This window comes from Ochlerotatus camptorhynchus, unplaced genomic scaffold (genome assembly GCF_037179485.1).
Source record: "Ochlerotatus camptorhynchus isolate MF236.1 unplaced genomic scaffold, CSIRO-AGI_Acam_v1.1 ptg000316l, whole genome shotgun sequence".
NCBI lineage: Eukaryota > Metazoa > Arthropoda > Insecta > Diptera > Culicidae > Ochlerotatus > Ochlerotatus camptorhynchus.
In genome coordinates this window covers 376,290-396,747 of record NW_027040804.1, presented here as the reverse complement: position 1 = coordinate 396,747, position 20,458 = coordinate 376,290, and positions in this window count along the sequence as shown.

Genomic DNA, 20,458 nt, shown 5'->3' with positions numbered 1-20,458 from the left:
CTGGACAACACGCCCGAAACTTTCATTTCGGAGTGAGTCCATTCTGGAAGCAATCTGCCTGTTCAGATCGGCCATTTCACGTTTTTTGCCCAGGTCTCCAGTCCTCTGAAACTGGCGTCTACGCACATTTCTCAATCGAATCAATAATTGGGTGTGGGAATCAATAGCAACAAACTTACCCCTCACAGGAACTTGTCGAACGCATGTCTCGTCAGCCTCGGATATGGCCTGTTGTCATCTACGGTGTCGAGTAGTGGATTTTCATCGATGTTGCTGTCCACCATTCGACCGTACTGCACCCAGTTGACATGGTGGTAGTCTTTACGCAGGCAGCCTCTAGCAGGAACCACGTTGACACCGACTTCAGTCACCACCGGTTGGTGGTCGGAGCTGAGATCGTTGTGCGCCTCCGGCTTGGATAGTCCGATGTTTGACAGGAAAAAGTCTAGCGTGGAGGGATTTCCCGCTGGAGAGATGAAAGTTGGCTCGTCCGGAAATTGCACTGTGTACAGTCCATGTTGTGCGTGGTCAAACAATAGACATCCGTTTCGATTCCTCTGGTAGTTCCGCCAAGCTTCATGGCGGGCGTTCAGGTCGCCCCCAACGATGAATCGGGAGCTAGTACGGGTGATGGCGGTCAGGTCCTTCTTGAATTGGATTCCTAATCCGTTGCTTGCGGTACACTGGCGTGGGCAGTAAACAGCGATGAACCGGACGTTTCCAGTTGGTGATTCCACCTCCACACTAATGGCCTCGATGATAGAAGTGCGGATGTGGGGCAGAGTGCAAAACTTGATTCCCTTTCTGACGATGACCGCTACACCACCCCCCCTGGAGCTGGTGCGATCAAGCCGGATAATGTTGTGGTCAGGCAACCAGAAGCTGTCACCGAACTTTAGGTGGGTTTCGGTTAGAAGACCCACGTCGATGCTATGCTTGCGGAGGAAGTCGGCAAGCTCAATCTGTTTAGCTCTTACAGAGCAAGCGTTCCAGGTAGCGATGGTTAGCGGTTTAGACACCATATTGGATGATGAACTTACCGAGCACTTGGATCTGTTCGGGCTTATTGCGGCACTTACGTAGAGCACCGGTCATGTTGATAAAAATCTCCATCAGTTCGTCTGCTGAGAACAGATCGGGATTGTTTGTTTGAGCTGTTGGTTGCCTCCAGAATCCAGGGGGGGATGGAGAGCTTTGTCCAGCAGAAGATCCAGACGTTTCTTGAGGGGGCGCGGATCTTACCCTGGGATTCGCTTGTCCACGAAGAGGTGGAAAGTCCTCTGTCCTGAAAGCCGGGGCCTTATCCTTCCTTCGTGCTGGTTGATTGTTGGTGGACGCTTGATTTCGGATGCGCTTGAAATCCTCGCGTTTAGGGCACTGCTTGTTGGATCCTTGGTGAGCACCACCACAGTTGGCGCATTTGGACGCCACAGCTTCATCCGCAGCACATTCGGAGGTGGCATGGTCTTGAGCGCAATTTCCGCAGCGTGGCTTAATGTTGCAGTTGCGGGTACCGTGTCCGAAGTTCAGACACCGCTGGCACTGAGTCACATCGCGATGGCCGCCACGGTATGGCTCCCAGCGAACGATGATGGAATTGATGGACCGGATGGCTTTCAGTGCGTTGAGCGTCACCGTTCCCTTCTGGAAGTGTACCAGGAAAAGGCTATCCGGATACGCCTTCACATTCTCGTCTCTTCTTGTCATTCGATACACGGCACTTGGGGCCAGCTTGTACCGGTCCCTGATTTCTGATTCGATAAACTTCGGGTCGAAGTTTGGTAGGCCCCTGATGACGACCTTGAACGGCTTCTCACCGGGAATGTCGTGGGTAAAGAATTCCACCTTGGAAGTCCTCAGGTGGGCGACGACCACGTCAAACTCCGTTTTGGTACGGAGCATCACTTTAGTGCCGACTCTGCCCAACTTGTATTCGGCTTTAACACCCAGCGTCGCTAGATCCGCAATGAGCACATTAAGATGGGCATTTTTCACTACCAATGGAGGTAGCTTCACTTTTGCCGTGCTCATTTCGGCAGTATTCACGGTTTCGGCAGCGTCACCGAAATCTCCAACATCGCTGTTGTTCGTCGCAGTGACATCGGACTGGCCTCGATTCTTCTTTCTCTTCTTGCTGCGTTTTTTTTCCAACACAGCTGGCTGGATATTCCCATCCATGGGGAGAACAGCAAACCTGTTCGAGGTAGGCACACCGGAGCTTCCTTCTCCGGGGTTCTGGACCTTCGCCGGGCTTCGCGACCGATGCTTCCCCATTACGGGGCACACACACACGCACGACAAACCGCGAAAGAGAGAACGCGAACACTATCGCAATGAACTTTTCAAACAACTCGAGAGAGCGAGCTAACACCGAACTGAACTGCTTGACGATCAAGCAGAGAATGATGATGGAACGGGCGACCTTGTTGGACGCTTATATAGTAGAACAGAAAATATCAGAGGTGTCAGATACTCGCATCTGATGTCTCGGTTGGAGAAAGTATAAGAATATTAAAAAAATCAATCGATTTTCACCATCTTTAGACAATGGTTTACTTTTAACCATTTTTCAATAGTTTACAAAATGAAATCAATAGTTTTGAAGCATTTAGCAAATTGCTAGAAATATTTCCAATCGACTGATGCCATTATCTCGTAAATCTATTGAGAGACGGTTGAGTTATTATCGTTCAAAATCTTTTAATTTTTCGTAACTCATCCAAAATGACTGTTTTCAATTTTGTACCCCCGTATGTTGCCGAAAGACGTTATCCAACGTCAAAAAAATATTTGCGTGGGATGGGAGAAGGGGGAAACGAAAACAAAGGGGCAATAAATAAAACTTATTCGCTACTTAACTACACCGGCACAAAGCGTGTGTGTGGAAACGCTGCTATCACGTAGTGCGTTGGTGTTGGTCCACGCTGCTATCCGGTGGTGATGGTTGGTGTTGGTGGGTCGGCAAGATGATGATACGACACGCTTCACTATCACTTGCACACCCACGCGACGGCGTGAAAAATGATGGGCTTGGCGACGCCGTTAGCTCCGGTGATGGATTACCGGGATGAATTAAAGATGGATGGTAACTCCAAGGGGCTCGGCCGATGGAATTCCACTTCCTCTGTTGGACACTGGTCACTTGGGGCACCCAATGGGGGGTAAAAAAAAACCACTCGGGCGGAAAAAAAACACCGAAGAAAACTAGATGCCGCGCAACTGAAACCGGGACGTTGTTAACCGACTGAATGCTCAACTAGGAATGATAGCTAACTTTGTTTTACAAAGGTTAGTTATGCGATTTTCGTTGGTTTTCTAAACCTAATTATAAAATGTATAGCCAGACTGTGTAGCTCAGTGATACTAAGAATTAATAACGTGAAAGCCAAAGGCTAATGTAAAGGAAAAACATTGAATAGGATATTTGGTCCAACAAGTGTTCCTAAAAGTACTCGTTATGGCCGCAAACATTATCCTCGTGGCCCTTCCAAGCACCATGCGCTCCCCAATCTGCGCGTGCCACGACCAATCTTATGTCAAAATTGACGCTGGTGTATGTCAGTCTCAGAGCATCTAAATTTAAATCAATTTTTCTAAGTGTGTAGCTCCCGTACAGTAGCCTCGGATCGTACTTCTTTTTCAAGGTGGTAGCCTTCGGTTTCATTTTTATCTTTTACTTAACATTGTGAAACACAACCTCGGTTGGTGTTGGTTCGACCAATCAGAGCAGGACACGTTGCAATTGATAAGAGTTCTGAATTTATTTCTCGTATACGAAGTGGCAAACGATATTCTCATATGAGTCAGGGTTATTCCTGTTAGACCTGTGCGAGTGATTAGATCGTCAAGCCTAATTGTCAAGTCAAAATTATACCCAAGTGTGCTATATTGTTCATACCGACTGTGCTATTCTATATTAGTCTTGAAGTGATAAAACGCGTGATAGCTAACTTTGTTTTATAAAGGTGAGTTATGCGATTTTCGTTAGTTTTCTAAACCTAATTATATAATGTTTAGCCAGGCTGTGTAGCTCAGTTCCACTAAGAATAAATAAAGTGAAGGCCAAAGGCTAATGTAAAGGTAAAACATTGAATAGGATATTTGGTGCAACGAGCGTTCCTAAAAGTACTCGTTATGGCCGCAAACACTTTTTTTTTTTTTTTTGTTTATTACTTTATTTGTACAGGCTCAATCGAATGAACTTTACAGAGCCAAGTAATCATTTTCTTTATACATTATAAATGTCTTAAATCTAAAATTAAAGGATTGGAACCGATTACTCGCGGTCTTCTCGAGGTTAGTGGATGAAAATTGTTTGGATCGGGAGAGGGAAAAGGAGATTTGGAATATGATTTATGATTAAAAAATGTCACTATTTCTAAAACATATGCTTAATCCTATCGACGTTATATCAACTCTGTAATTATACAATTATTACAGAAACAAATCTACAAAAAAACAAAATACACACACACATACAAAACACAAACTAAACACAAGGTTAATCAAACTTACAATCTATGGTTAATATTCTTCAAGAAAACATATATGAGTTGCATAAACTCCAGATCGCGTCTAGCCAAAATATCCCGAACTGGAACATTAGGTTGTCTACCTCGAGCCCGAAGGGAATCGTACAACTCGGATCTGACTCCACGGTGCTCAGCACATGACCAAATAATGTGATCTGCGTCCTGGTAACCTTGTCCACATTCACAGAGATTACTGTCCCCCAGCTCAACACGGAACAAGTGAGCGTTTAATGAGTAGTGATTGGACATGAGGCGAGACATCATACGAATGAAGTCTCGACCCACATCCAACCCCTTAAACCAAGGACACTTCGACACCTTAGGGATGATTGAATATAACCATCGTCCCAAACTCCCTTCACTCCATTTATTTTGCCAGCTGGCGAGTGACTGTTGACGATAAATGAAGAAAAATTCGTCGTAGGCGATTTGTCGATCGTAAATATCGCCTTCCATAGCGCCCACCTTTGCAAGCGAGTCCGCCTTCTCATTGCCCGGAATCGAGCAATGAGATGGGACCCATGCAAAGGTGATGACAAAAGATCTTAAAGATAAAGCACTTAGAAGCTCTCGTATTTTCATGAGAAAATACGAGGAGTGCTTTACCGGCCTCATGGAGCGAATAGCCTCGACAGAACTGAGACTATCCGTAAAAATAAAATAATGATCTGGTGCAAGTGAGGCGATCGTTTCTAGCGTATAATGTATTGCCGTCAGTTCAGCAACATATACGGAACAAGGAGCATGAAGCATTCGAGAGGCGCTATGAAATTCGTTATAAATACCAAAACCAGCGGACGCCTCTATTAGTGATCCATCTGTGAAGAACGATCTTGCGGAATCAACTTGGCCAAACTTTGCAGCGAAAATTGACGGAGCAATCATGGAACGATGATGCTCTGGGATTCCGCGAATCTCTTGCGTCATGGATAAATCAAATAGAACAGAATTGTCGAAGTCGGAGAAGCAAACACGATAGGGATTATGCTGCGAAGGGCTGACATCCTGTGTTATGTACACGTAGTACAATGACATAAAACGAGTTTGAGGGTTTAGCTCAAGAAGCTTCTCAAAGTTTGCAATCACCAGTGGGTTCATAATTTCACAACGGGTGAGGAGCCTGAGGGATAATTCCGAAAACCGATCAGAGAGTGGCAACATGCCCGCTAACACTTCGAGACTCATCGTATGAGTCGAGTGCATGCATCCTAACGCGATACGAAGACAGCGATACTGGATCCGTTCCAGTTTGATGATGTGCGTTTTAGCCGCCGACTGGAAGCAAAAACTACCGTTCTCTAAAACCGATAAAATCGTTGTCCGGTACAACGTTAGAAGATCTTGCGGATGAGCTCCCCACCACGTTCCGGTAATTGTTCGGAGAAAATTGATCCTTTGTTGGCATTTCCGCTTCAGATACTCAATGTGGGATCTCCAGGTGCATTTGGAATCGAACCAGACCCCAAGATATTTGAAGGACATAGAATGAGTGATCGGTTTACCCAAAAGTTGAAGCTTCGGTTGTGCTGGGCTATGCTTCCTAGAAAAAACGACCAACTCAGTTTTCTCCGTGGAGAATTCGATACCTAGCTGGATAGCCCAAGTAGACAAATTGTCTAAGGTATCCTGTAAGGGTCCTTGCAGGTCGGCCTCTCTGGGTCCTGTCATAGACACTACTCCGTCATCTGCAAGTTGTCTCAACGTGCAGTTGTCCCTTAGACAATTGTCAATTTCTCTGACGTAGAAATTATACAGAAGGGGGCTTAAACATGAGCCCTGGGGGAGACCCATGTAGCTAAATCGTGAAGCTGTAGAGTTTCCATGAGAAAAGCTCATATGTTTCTCTGACAGCAAATTGTACAAAAAGTTATTAATTAATGGAGAAAGGCCACAAGCGTGGAGTTTGTCTGAAAGGACTTCAACCGATACTGAATCAAAAGCCCCCTTAATATCCAAGAAGACAGAAGCCATTTGCTCTTTATTAGCAAAAGCCAACTGAATTTCAGTGGAAAGCAACGCGAGACAGTCGTTCGTTCCCTTGCCCCTACGGAAACCAAATTGAGTATCTGAGAGTAGGTGGTTCAACTCAACCCATTTGTCCAGGCGAAAAAGGATCATTTTCTCCAACAATTTTCGAATACACGATAGCATCGCAATGGGACGATACGAGTTGTGATCTGACGCGGGTTTTCCAGGCTTTTTAATGGCTATAACTCTCACCCGCCTCCAATCATCCGGAACAATATTAAGCTCCAAGAACTGACCAAACAAGTTCAACATGCGCCTCTTAGCGACGTCTGGGAGGTTCTTCAACAAGTTGAACTTGATTCTATCAGCCCCCGGAGCTGAATTGCCATACGAAAGGAGCGCGAGTGAGAGCTCCAGCATTGAAAAAGGCTGGCTGATCTCGTCTACCGAATTCATCGTTTCGCGAGGAATCATCTGTGCCGGCACAGAATCAGGACATACTTTTCGCGCGAACTTGAGAATCCAACTATCCGAGTACTCCTCACTCTCGTTGTGTGAAGACCGGTTACGCATCCTTCGCGCCGCATTCCAAAGCGTATTCATCGACGTTTCGCGCGATAATCCGTCCACGAATTGCCGCCAGTATCCGCGTTTCTTGGCTTTGATGAGGCTCTTGAGTTCGCGTTCAAGAGCCGAGTACGCTTCGAAATGTACGGGTGTTCCACGTTTCCGGAAAAGCTTAAACGCGTCGGACTTTTTACGATAAACCTCAGTGCATTGCTGGTCCCACCAAGGGGAAGGAGGATTCCTACGGAAAGACGTTCCTGGAACCGGCCGAGTTTGAGCTTGAAGCGCGCTGTCCAAGATCAGATTGGAGAGGAAGTTATATTCCTCCAACGGTGGAAGCCCTTCTACCGACGTAAGGGCATCTTCTATCACATTCTTGAACTTTGTCCAATCGATATTACGGGTAAGATCGCACGCGACGTTAACGGGTTCCGACGGATTGAACCCACTGGCAACTGAAACTTTGATCGGCAAGTGATCAATACCGTGGGGATCTTGGATCACATTCCACGTGCAATCCAACGATATTTAGTTAGAGCAAAGTGTGAGGTCTAATCTACTTCCATTCGAGGATGGGCCAGCCAAACGTGTTACTTCTCCATTGTTAAGAATTGTCATGTTGAAGTTGTCGCAGAGGTCATATATCAAAGTAGAACGGTTGTCATCATACAGTTCCCCCCAGCCTGTACCGTGGGAATTAAAATCTCCCATAATCAACCGTGGAGCAGGAAGTACCGAACAGATATCTGAAAGTTGTTTGCGATTAACAACGGCTCTAGGAGGAATATAAACAGAAGCAATACAAAGGCTCTTACCTTTAATAATAGCCTGACATGCAACAACTTCAATACCTGGAAATTGTGGAAGATTCACTCTATAGAAGGAATGGCACTTTTTGATCCCCAAAAGTACCCCTCCTCCACGCGAATCCTCACGATCCAGTCGAATAATGTTAAAATCATAAAAAGGAAGATCGATATCTGAAGAGAGCCAAGTTTCACAAACAGCAAATGCATCACAATCATTATTGTGAATTAAAAACTTAAAAGAATCTAATTTAGGAATGAGACTTCGACAATTCCACTGTAGAACAGTGATCAAATCCCCGACCTCGTTTGGAAAATTATCCATCGAAGGAAATCATTGCTGCAATGAGGGGCCATTTCAATGTCAATTGCTTCAAGAGGGTCTTCACAGTAGGAAGCATTGCCAGAACAATGCTTTTGAGAGGATCAGAAATATTCAGGTACTTGAGAATATCGTCCACAATTTTATCAAATGAGAACAACCCGGATGAAGAAGGGGCTTCTGTTCTTAAAAATGGGCCATCAGGGGTTTTTGATGTCCCCGGGAGAGGTGGAAAGTTCTGGTTATAGTCAGTTCTGCGGAAACCAGGAGGAGTTGAAACTTCCTTTTTTCCATCACTCCTTGATTTGGGCAAGCTGATTTGGGGTTCCTTATCTGCAACTTTCCGCGAACGGATGCGTTTTCGTTTCCGTGCAGAACCTTCCGGAAAACTGAAAGAAACTCCCTCCTCAGCCAAGTCAGAGTCAGACTCGTCATCAGACAAAACAGCAAAGGGATTTTTGTCGTTGGTTGATGGTGTGGCTGTCTTTAGCATTGCTGCAAAAGACTGCCTGGAACGCTCCTTAAGAGAGCGTTCTAGTTTCTCCCCGCGTTGTTTGTACGTCGGGCACGACGAGAGACCATGAGGAGTTCCCTTACAGTACACGCATTTTGGTGCAGTGACTGTGCAGGCGCCATCCTCGTGCTTCTCCCCGCATTTGGAACAGCGTGCCTTGCTGCCACAGTGAGAGGCCGTATGTCCCAACTGTTTGCAGTTTTGGCAGTTCATGACCCGAGGAACAAACAAACGCACAGGAAGCCGAAGTTTTCTCAACTCGATGTAGTGAGGAAGGGCTGAACCAGAAAAGGTCACCCGAAACGAGTCTGTGGGGGTAAAGCTCTTTTTACCCTCGCTGAAAGATACTGAGTTCAGCTTCTGGACTTTCAGTATCTCAACCGTGGGAAGCAAGGGGTTCTTGAAACGGCCAACCGCTTGCTTCGCCAAGATCTCGGGGGTCAGACTCGCTTCGGTGACCACACCTTCGATCTCCACATTACGAGCGGGGATGTACACTCTATACTCGAGTGTAAAGAGCTGGGAGGCAGCAATCTCGTTAGCCTGCTTCAGGTTAGAGACGGAGACACGAAGTTTATTGTCAGTTACGGCCGAGAATCGCTTCGTCAGATCATTAGTAATTTGCATTACATTCAAAGGTTTGTTTCTGGGCTGAAAGTAGACAACCCATGGGCCAGTTGAGTCATCTGGATAGGCTCGCGATCGGGGGTTTATCTGAGCCTGTCCTTTGCCAGACTGAGACGATGAACCAGGGAGAGATGACGTACGTTTTCGACCCTTCTTACTATCGCGTGGCAAAGTGGTGTCATCTTCCGACAAAACGTCCATTTCGTCTTCCGACAAAATGTCCATTTTGCCGTACTAGTGGGAGCGAAAAACGCTCTACCACTGCAACGATAATCAAAATTACTCGGACACAATACACGAAGAAAAAAAAATACTAACACAGAAACACAAACTTAAAATTCAATAGATGGGAGAAAGAAAGAAACAAGAACAAAAACTTATCTGATAATCCTATACTACTATCACCGAGCGTTTACACAGCAGCAGCGGAGCGACGGGCAGCTTTGATGATCTTCGATCCGCGTGTGCGGGCGGTCTTCGTTGGTGTGTGCTTGTATGAAGCTCGGCACTCAGCTGAACACACGATGATGGATGAGCGGTTTGAATGTGGAGGCAGATGCTGACACTCGATGACGATGATCCGTGTGCACAGGTATGCGTGACCACGCACCGATGGTGCGCAAAATGATTGGCGAATTGCCAATCGCAAAAACAATTTTCGATGATGCCGAAAACACACTTTCTTCTCAGAAAAAAACTCACTTTTTGATAAATCTATCGGGAATTATGCCAGGAATCACTAAGCGAGAAAAACTGATTATTTACGTCAGATAATAGCGAGAAAACTTCCAAATTAACGGAGCGCGTAATAGGTCGACCGTACTTCTTGCTAGGACGCAGTGGTGTGACACAAACACTAATCTCGTGGCCCTTCCAAGCACCATGCGCTCCCCAATCTGCGCGTGCCACGACCAATCTTATGTCAAAATTGACGCTGGTGTATGTCAGTCTCAGAGCACCTAAATTTAAATCAATTTTTCTAAGTGTGTAGCTCCCGTACAGTAGCCTCGGATCGTACTTCTTTTTCAAGGTGGTAGCCTTCGGTTTCATTTTTATCTTTTACTTAACATTGTGAAACACAACCTCGGTTGGTGTTGGTTCGACCAATCAGAGCAGGGCACGTTGCAATTGATAAGAGTTCTGAATTTATTTCTCGTATACGAAGTGGCAAACGATATTCTCATATGAGTCAGGGTTATTCCTGTTAGACCTGTGCGAGTGATTAGATTGTCAAGCCTAATTGTCAAGTCAAAATTATACCCAAGTGTGCTATATTGTTCATACCGAGTGTGCTATTCTATATTAGTCTTGAAGTGATAAAACGCGTGATAGCTAACTTTGTTTTATAAAGGTGAGTTATGCGATTTTCGTTAGTTTTCTAAACCTAATTATATAATGTTTAGCCAGGCTGTGTAGTTCAGTTCCACTAAGAATTAATAAAGTGAAGGCCAAAGGCTAATGTAAAGGTAAAACATTGAATAGGATATTTGGTCCAACGAGCGTTCCTGAAAGTACTCGTTATGGCCGCAAACACTAATCTCGTGGCCCTTCCAAGCACCATGCGCTCCCCAATCTGCGCGTGCCACGACCAATCTTATGTCAAAATTGACGCTGGTGTATGTCAGTCTCAGAGCACCTAAATTTAAATCAATTTTTCTAAGTGTGTAGCTCCCGTACAGTAGCCTCGGATCGTACTTATTTTTCAAGGTGGTAGCCTTCGGTTTCATTTTTATCTTTTACTTAACATTGTGAAACACAACCTCGGTTGGTGTTGGTTCGACCAATCAGAGCAGGACACGTTGCAATTGATAAGAGTTCTGAATTTATTTCTCGTATACGAAGTGGCAAACGATATTCTCATATGAGTCAGGGTTATTCCTGTTAGACCTGTGCGAGTGATTAGATCGTCAAGCCTAATTGTCAAGTCAAAATTATACCCAAGTGTGCTATATTGTTCATACCGAGTGTGCTATTCTATATTAGTCTTGAAGTGATAAAACGCGTGATAACTAACTTTGTTTTATAAAGGTGAGTTATGCGATTTTCGTTAGTTTTCTAAACTTAATTATATAATGTTTAGCCAGGCTGTGTAGCTCAGTTCCACTAAGAATTAATAAAGTGAAGCCCAAAGGCTAATGTAAAGGTAAAACATTGAATAGGATATTTGGTCTAACAAGCGTTCCTGAAAGTACTCGTTATGGCCGCAAACACTATCCTCGTGGCTCTTCCAAGCACCATGCGCTCCCCAATCTGCGCGTGCCACGACCAATCTTATGTCAAAATTGACGCTGGTGTATGTCAGTCTCAGAGCACCTAAATTTAAATCAATTTTTCTAAGTGTGTAGCTCCCGTACAGTAGCCTCGGATCGTACTTCTTTTTCAAGGTGGTAGCCTTCGGTTTCATTTTTATCTTTTACTTAACATTGTGAAACACAACCTCGGTTGGTGTTGGTTCGACCAATCAGAGCAGGACACGTTGCAATTGATAAGAGTTCTGAATTTATTTCTCGTATACGAAGTGGCAAACGATATTCTCATATGAGTTAGGGTTATTCCTGTTAGACCTGTGCGAGTGATTAGATCGTCAAGCCTAATTTTCAAGTCAAAATTATACCCAAGTGTGCTATATTGTTCATACCGAGTGTGCTATTCTATATTAGTCTTGAAGTGATAAAACGCGTGATAGCTAACTTTGTTTTATAAAGGTGAGTTATGCGATTTTCGTTAGTTTTCTAAACCTAATTATATAATGTTTAGCCAGGCTGTGTAGCTCAGTTCCACTAAGAATTAATAAAGTGAAGGCCAAAGGCTAATGTAAAGGTAAAACATTGAATAGGATATTTGGTCCAACGAGCGTTCCTGAAAGTACTCGTTATGGCCGCAAACACTAATCTCGTGGCCCTTCCAAGCACCATGCGCTCCCCAATCTGCGCGTGCCACGACCAATCTTATGTCAAAATTGACGCTGGTGTATGTCAGTCTCAGAGCACCTAAATTTAAATCAATTTTTCTAAGTGTGTAGCTCCCGTACAGTAGCCTCGGATCGTACTTCTTTTTCAAGGTGGTAGCCTTCGGTTTCATTTTTATCTTTTACTTAACATTGTGAAACACAACCTCGGTTGGTGTTGGTTCGACCAATCAGAGCAGGACACGTTGCAATTGATAAGAGTTCTGAATTTATTTCTCGTATACGAAGTGGCAAACGATATTCTCATATGAGTCAGGGTTATTCCTGTTAGACCTGTGCGAGTGATTAGATCGTCAAGCCTAATTGTCAAGTCAAAATTATACCCAAGTGTGCTATATTGTTCATACCGAGTGTGCTATTCTATATTAGTCTTGAAGTGATAAAACGCGTGATAACTAACTTTGTTTTATAAAGGTGAGTTATGCGATTTTCGTTAGTTTTCTAAACTTAATTATATAATGTTTAGCCAGGCTGTGTAGCTCAGTTCCACTAAGAATTAATAAAGTGAAGCCCAAAGGCTAATGTAAAGGTAAAACATTGAATAGGATATTTGGTCTAACAAGCGTTCCTGAAAGTACTCGTTATGGCCGCAAACACTATCCTCGTGGCTCTTCCAAGCACCATGCGCTCCCCAATCTGCGCGTGCCACGACCAATCTTATGTCAAAATTGACGCTGGTGTATGTCAGTCTCAGAGCACCTAAATTTAAATCAATTTTTCTAAGTGTGTAGCTCCCGTACAGTAGCCTCGGATCGTACTTCTTTTTCAAGGTGGTAGCCTTCGGTTTCATTTTTATCTTTTACTTAACATTGTGAAACACAACCTCGGTTGGTGTTGGTTCGACCAATCAGAGCAGGACACGTTGCAATTGATAAGAGTTCTGAATTTATTTCTCGTATACGAAGTGGCAAACGATATTCTCATATGAGTTAGGGTTATTCCTGTTAGACCTGTGCGAGTGATTAGATCGTCAAGCCTAATTTTCAAGTCAAAATTATACCCAAGTGTGCTATATTGTTCATACCGAGTGTGCTATTCTATATTAGTCTTGAAGTGATAAAACGCGTGATAGCTAACTTTGTTTTATAAAGGTGAGTTATGCGATTTTCGTTAGTTTTCTAAACCTAATTATATAATGTTTAGCCAGGCTGTGTAGCTCAGTTCCACTAAGAATTAATAAAGTGAAGCCCAAAGGCTAATGTAAAGGTAAAACATTGAATAGGATATTTGGTCTAACAAGCGTTCCTGAAAGTACTCGTTATGGCCGCAAACACTATCCTCGTGGCTCTTCCAAGCACCATGCGCTCCCCAATCTGCGCGTGCCACGACCAATCTTATGTCAAAATTGACGCTGGTGTATGTCAGTCTCAGAGCACCTAAATTTAAATCAATTTTTCTAAGTGTGTAGCTCCCGTACAGTAGCCTCGGATCGTACTTCTTTTTCAAGGTGGTAGCCTTCGGTTTCATTTTTATCTTTTACTTAACATTGTGAAACACAACCTCGGTTGGTGTTGGTTCGACCAATCAGAGCAGGACACGTTGCAATTGATAAGAGTTCTGAATTTATTTCTCGTATACGAAGTGGCAAACGATATTCTCATATGAGTCAGGGTTATTCCTGTTAGACCTGTGCGAGTGATTAGATCGTCAAGCCTAATTGTCAAGTCAAAATTATACCCAAGTGTGCTATATTGTTCATACCGAGTGTGCTATTCTATATTAGTCTTGAAGTGATAAAACGCGTGATAACTAACTTTGTTTTATAAAGGTGAGTTATGCGATTTTCGTTAGTTTTCTAAACTTAATTATATAATGTATAGCCAGGCTGTGTAGCTCAGTTCCACTAAGAATTAATAAAGTGAAGCCCAAAGGCTAATGTAAAGGTAAAACATTGAATAGGATATTTGGTCTAACAAGCGTTCCTGAAAGTACTCGTTATGGCCGCAAACACTATCCTCGTGGCTCTTCCAAGCACCATGCGCTCCCCAATCTGCGCGTGCCACGACCAATCTTATGTCAAAATTGACGCTGGTGTATGTCAGTCTCAGAGCACCTAAATTTAAATCAATTTTTCTAAGTGTGTAGCTCCATACAGTAGCCTCGGATCGTACTTATTTTTCAAGGTGGTAGCCTTCGGTTTCATTTTTATCTTTTACTTAACATTGTGAAACACAACCTCGGTTGGTGTTGGTTCGCCCAATCAGAGCAGGACACGTTGCAATTGATAAGAGTTCTGAATTTATTTCTCGTATACGAAGTGGCAAACGATATTCTCATATGAGTCAGGGTTATTCCTGTTAGACCTGTGCGAGTGATTAGATCGTCAAGCCTAATTGTCAAGTCAAAATTATACCCAAGTGTGCTATATTGTTCATACCGAGTGTGCTATTCTATATTAGTCTTGAAGTGATAAAACGCGTGATAACTAACTTTGTTTTATAAAGGTGAGTTATGCGATTTTCGTTAGTTTTCTAAACTTAATTATATAATGTATAGCCAGGCTGTGTAGCTCAGTTCCACTAAGAATTAATAAAGTGAAGCCCAAAGGCTAATGTAAAGGTAAAACATTGAATAGGATATTTGGTCTAACAAGCGTTCCTGAAAGTACTCGTTATGGCCGCAAACACTATCCTCGTGGCTCTTCCAAGCACCATGCGCTCCCCAATCTGCGCGTGCCACGACCAATCTTATGTCAAAATTGACGCTGGTGTATGTCAGTCTCAGAGCACCTAAATTTAAATCAATTTTTCTAAGTGTGTAGCTCCCGTACAGTAGCCTCGGATCGTACTTCTTTTTCAAGGTGGTAGCCTTCGGTTTCATTTTTATCTTTTACTTAACATTGTGAAACACAACCTCGGTTGGTGTTGGTTCGACCAATCAGAGCAGGACACGTTGCAATTGATAAGAGTTCTGAATTTATTTCTCGTATACGAAGTGGCAAACGATATTCTCATATGAGTCAGGGTTATTCCTGTTAGACCTGTGCGAGTGATTAGATCGTCAAGCCTAATTGTCAAGTCAAAATTATACCCAAGTGTGCTATATTGTTCATACCGAGTGTGCTATTCTATATTAGTCTTGAAGTGATAAAACGCGTGATAACTAACTTTGTTTTATAAAGGTGAGTTATGCGATTTTCGTTAGTTTTCTAAACTTAATTATATAATGTATAGCCAGGCTGTGTAGCTCAGTTCCACTAAGAATTAATAAAGTGAAGCCCAAAGGCTAATGTAAAGGTAAAACATTGAATAGGATATTTGGTCTAACAAGCGTTCCTGAAAGTACTCGTTATGGCCGCAAACACTATCCTCGTGGCTCTTCCAAGCACCATGCGCTCCCCAATCTGCGCGTGCCACGACCAATCTTATGTCAAAATTGACGCTGGTGTATGTCAGTCTCAGAGCACCTAAATTTAAATCAATTTTTCTAAGTGTGTAGCTCCCGTACAGTAGCCTCGGATCGTACTTCTTTTTCAAGGTGGTAGCCTTCGGTTTCATTTTTATCTTTTACTTAACATTGTGAAACACAACCTCGGTTGGTGTTGGTTCGCCCAATCAGAGCAGGACACGTTGCAATTGATAAGAGTTCTGAATTTATTTCTCGTATACGAAGTGGCAAACGATATTCTCATATGAGTTAGGGTTATTCCTGTTAGACCTGTGCGAGTGATTAGATCGTCAAGCCTAATTGTCAAGTCAAAATTATACCCAAGTGTGCTATATTGTTCATACCGAGTGTGCTATTCTATATTAGTCTTGAAGTGATAAAACGCGTGATAACTAACTTTGTTTTATAAAGGTGAGTTATGCGATTTTCGTTAGTTTTCTAAACTTAATTATATAATGTTTAGCCAGGCTGTGTAGCTCAGTTCCACTAAGAATTAATAAAGTGAAGCCCAAAGGCTAATGTAAAGGTAAAACATTGAATAGGATATTTGGTCTAACAAGCGTTCCTGAAAGTACTCGTTATGGCCGCAAACACTATCCTCGTGGCTCTTCCAAGCACCATGCGCTCCCCAATCTGCGCGTGCCACGACCAATCTTATGTCAAAATTGACGCTGGTGTATGTCAGTCTCAGAGCACCTAAATTTAAATCAATTTTTCTAAGTGTGTAGCTCCCGTACAGTAGCCTCGGATCGTACTTCTTTTTCAAGGTGGTAGCCTTCGGTTTCATTTTTATCTTTTACTTAACATTGTGAAACACAACCTCGGTTGGTGTTGGTTCGACCAATCAGAGCAGGACACGTTGCAATTGATAAGAGTTCTGAATTTATTTCTCGTATACGAAGTGGCAAACGATATTCTCATATGAGTTAGGGTTATTCCTGTTAGACCTGTGCGAGTGATTAGATCGTCAAGCCTAATTGTCAAGTCAAAATTATACCCTAGTGTGCTATATTGTTCATACCGAGTGTGCTATTCTATATTAGTCTTGAAGTGATAAAACGCGTGATAGCTAACTTTGTTTTATAAAGGTGAGTTATGCGATTTTCGTTAGTTTTCTAAACTTAATTATATAATGTTTAGCCAGGCTGTGTAGCTCAGTTCCACTAAGAATTAATAAAGTGAAGCCCAAAGGCTAATGTAAAGGTAAAACATTGAATAGGATATTTGGTCTAACAAGCGTTCCTGAAAGTACTCGTTATGGCCGCAAACACTATCCTCGTGGCTCTTCCAAGCACCATGCGCTCCCCAATCTGCGCGTGCCACGACCAATCTTATGTCAAAATTGACGCTGGTGTATGTCAGTCTCAGAGCACCTAAATTTAAATCAATTTTTCTAAGTGTGTAGCTCCCGTACAGTAGCCTCGGATCGTACTTCTTTTTCAAGGTGGTAGCCTTCGGTTTCATTTTTATCTTTTACTTAACATTGTGAAACACAACCTCGGTTGGTGTTGGTTCGACCAATCAGAGCAGGACACGTTGCAATTGATAAGAGTTCTGAATTTATTTCTCGTATACGAAGTGGCAAACGATATTCTCATATGAGTCAGGGTTATTCCTGTTAGACCTGTGCGAGTGATTAGATCGTCAAGCCTAATTGTCAAGTCAAAATTATACCCAAGTGTGCTATATTGTTCATACCGAGTGTGCTATTCTATATTAGTCTTGAAGTGATAAAACGCGTGATAACTAACTTTGTTTTATAAAGGTGAGTTATGCGATTTTCGTTAGTTTTCTAAACTTAATTATATAATGTATAGCCAGGCTGTGTAGCTCAGTTCCACTAAGAATTAATAAAGTGAAGCCCAAAGGCTAATGTAAAGGTAAAACATTGAATAGGATATTTGGTCTAACAAGCGTTCCTGAAAGTACTCGTTATGGCCGCAAACACTATCCTCGTGGCTCTTCCAAGCACCATGCGCTCCCCAATCTGCGCGTGCCACGACCAATCTTATGTCAAAATTGACGCTGGTGTATGTCAGTCTCAGAGCACCTAAATTTAAATCAATTTTTCTAAGTGTGTAGCTCCATACAGTAGCCTCGGATCGTACTTCTTTTTCAAGGTGGTAGCCTTCGGTTTCATTTTTATCTTTTACTTAACATTGTGAAACACAACCTCGGTTGGTGTTGGTTCGACCAATCAGAGCAGGACACGTTGCAATTGATAAGAGTTCTGAATTTATTTCTCGTATACGAAGTGGCAAACGATATTCTCATATGAGTTAGGGTTATTCCTGTTAGACCTGTGCGAGTGATTAGATCGTCAAGCCTAATTGTCAAGTCAAAATTATACCCTAGTGTGCTATATTGTTCATACCGAGTGTGCTATTCTATATTAGTCTTGAAGTGATAAAACGCGTGATAGCTAACTTTGTTTTATAAAGGTGAGTTATGCGATTTTCGTTAGTTTTCTAAACTTAATTATATAATGTTTAGCCAGGCTGTGTAGCTCAGTTCCACTAAGAATTAATAAAGTGAAGCCCAAAGGCTAATGTAAAGGTAAAACATTGAATAGGATATTTGGTCTAACAAGCGTTCCTGAAAGTACTCGTTATGGCCGCAAACACTATCCTCGTGGCTCTTCCAAGCACCATGCGCTCCCCAATCTGCGCGTGCCACGACCAATCTTATGTCAAAATTGACGCTGGTGTATGTCAGTCTCAGAGCACCTAAATTTAAATCAATTTTTCTAAGTGTGTAGCTCCATACAGTAGCCTCGGATCGTACTTATTTTTCAAGGTGGTAGCCTTCGGTTTCATTTTTATCTTTTACTTAACATTGTGAAACACAACCTCGGTTGGTGTTGGTTCGCCCAATCAGAGCAGGACACGTTGCAATTGATAAGAGTTCTGAATTTATTTCTCGTATACGAAGTGGCAAACGATATTCTCATATGAGTCAGGGTTATTCCTGTTAGACCTGTGCGAGTGATTAGATCGTCAAGCCTAATTGTCAAGTCAAAATTATACCCAAGTGTGCTATATTGTTCATACCGAGTGTGCTATTCTATATTAGTCTTGAAGTGATAAAACGCGTGATAACTAACTTTGTTTTATAAAGGTGAGTTATGCGATTTTCGTTAGTTTTCTAAACTTAATTATATAATGTTTAGCCAGGCTGTGTAGCTCAGTTCCACTAAGAATTAATAAAGTGAAGCCCAAAGGCTAATGTAAAGGTAAAACATTGAATAGGATATATGGTCTAACAAGCGTTCCTGAAAGTACTCGTTATGGCCGCAAACACTATCCTCGTGGCTCTTCCAAGCACCATGCGCTCCCCAATCTGCGCGTGCCACGACCAATCTTATGTCAAAATTGACGCTGGTGTATGTCAGTCTCAGAGCACCTAAATTTAAATCAATTTTTCTAAGTGTGTAGCTCCCGTACAGTAGCCTCGGATCGTACTTCTTTTTCAAGGTGGTAGCCTTCGGTTTCATTTTTATCTTTTACTTAACATTGTGAAACACAACCTCGGTTGGTGTTGGTTCGACCAATCAGAGCAGGCTAAGTGTGTAGCTCCCGTACAGTAGCCTCGGATCGTACTTCTTTTTCAAGGTGGTAGCCTTCGATTTCATTTTTATCTTTTACTTAACATTGTGAAACACAACCTCGGTTGGTGTTGGTTCGCCCAATCAGAGCAGGACACGTTGCAATTGATAAGAGTTCTGAATTTATTTCTCGTATACGAAGTGGCAAACGATATTCTCATATGAGTCAGGGTTATTCCTGTTAGACCTGTGCGAGTGATTAGATCGTCAAGCCTAATTGTCAAGTCAAAATTATACCCAAGTGTGCTATATTGTTCATACCGAGTGTGCTATTCTATATTAGTCTTGAAGTGATAAAACGCGTGATAACTAACTTTGTTTTATAAAGGTGAGTTATGCGATTTTCGTTAGTTTTCTAAACTTAATTATATAATGTTTAGCCAGGCTGTGTAGCTCAGTTCCACTAAGAATTAATAAAGTGAAGCCCAAAGGCTAATGTAAAGGTAAAACATTGAATAGGATATTTGGTCTAACAAGCGTTCCTGAAAGTACTCGTTATGGCCGCAAACACTATCCTCGTGGCTCTTCCAAGCACCATGCGCTCCCCAATCTGCGCGTGCCACGACCAATCTTATGTCAAAATTGACGCTGGTGTATGTCAGTCTCAGAGCACCTAAATTTAAATCAATTTTTCTAAGTGTGTAGCTCCCGTACAGTAGCCTCGGATCGTACTTCTTTTTCAAGGTGGTAGCCTTCGGTTTCATTTTTATCTTTTACTTAACATTGTGAAACACAACCTCGGTTGGTGTTGGTTCGACCAATCAGAGCAGGACACGTTGCAATTGATAAGAGTTCTGAATTTATTTCTCGTATACGAAGTGGCAAACGATATTCTCATATGAGTTAGGGTTATTCCTGTTAGACCTGTGCGAGTGATTAGATCGTCAAGCCTAATTGTCAAGTCAAAATTATACCCTAGTGTGCTATATTGTTCATACCGAGTGTGCTATTCTATATTAGTCTTGAAGTGATAAAACGCGTGATAGCTAACTTTGTTTTATAAAGGTGAGTTATGCGATTTTCGTTAGTTTTCTAAACTTAATTATATAATGTTTAGCCAGGCTGTGTAGCTCAGTTCCACTAAGAATTAATAAAGTGAAGCCCAAAGGCTAATGTAAAGGTAAAACATTGAATAGGATATTTGGTCTAACAAGCGTTCCTGA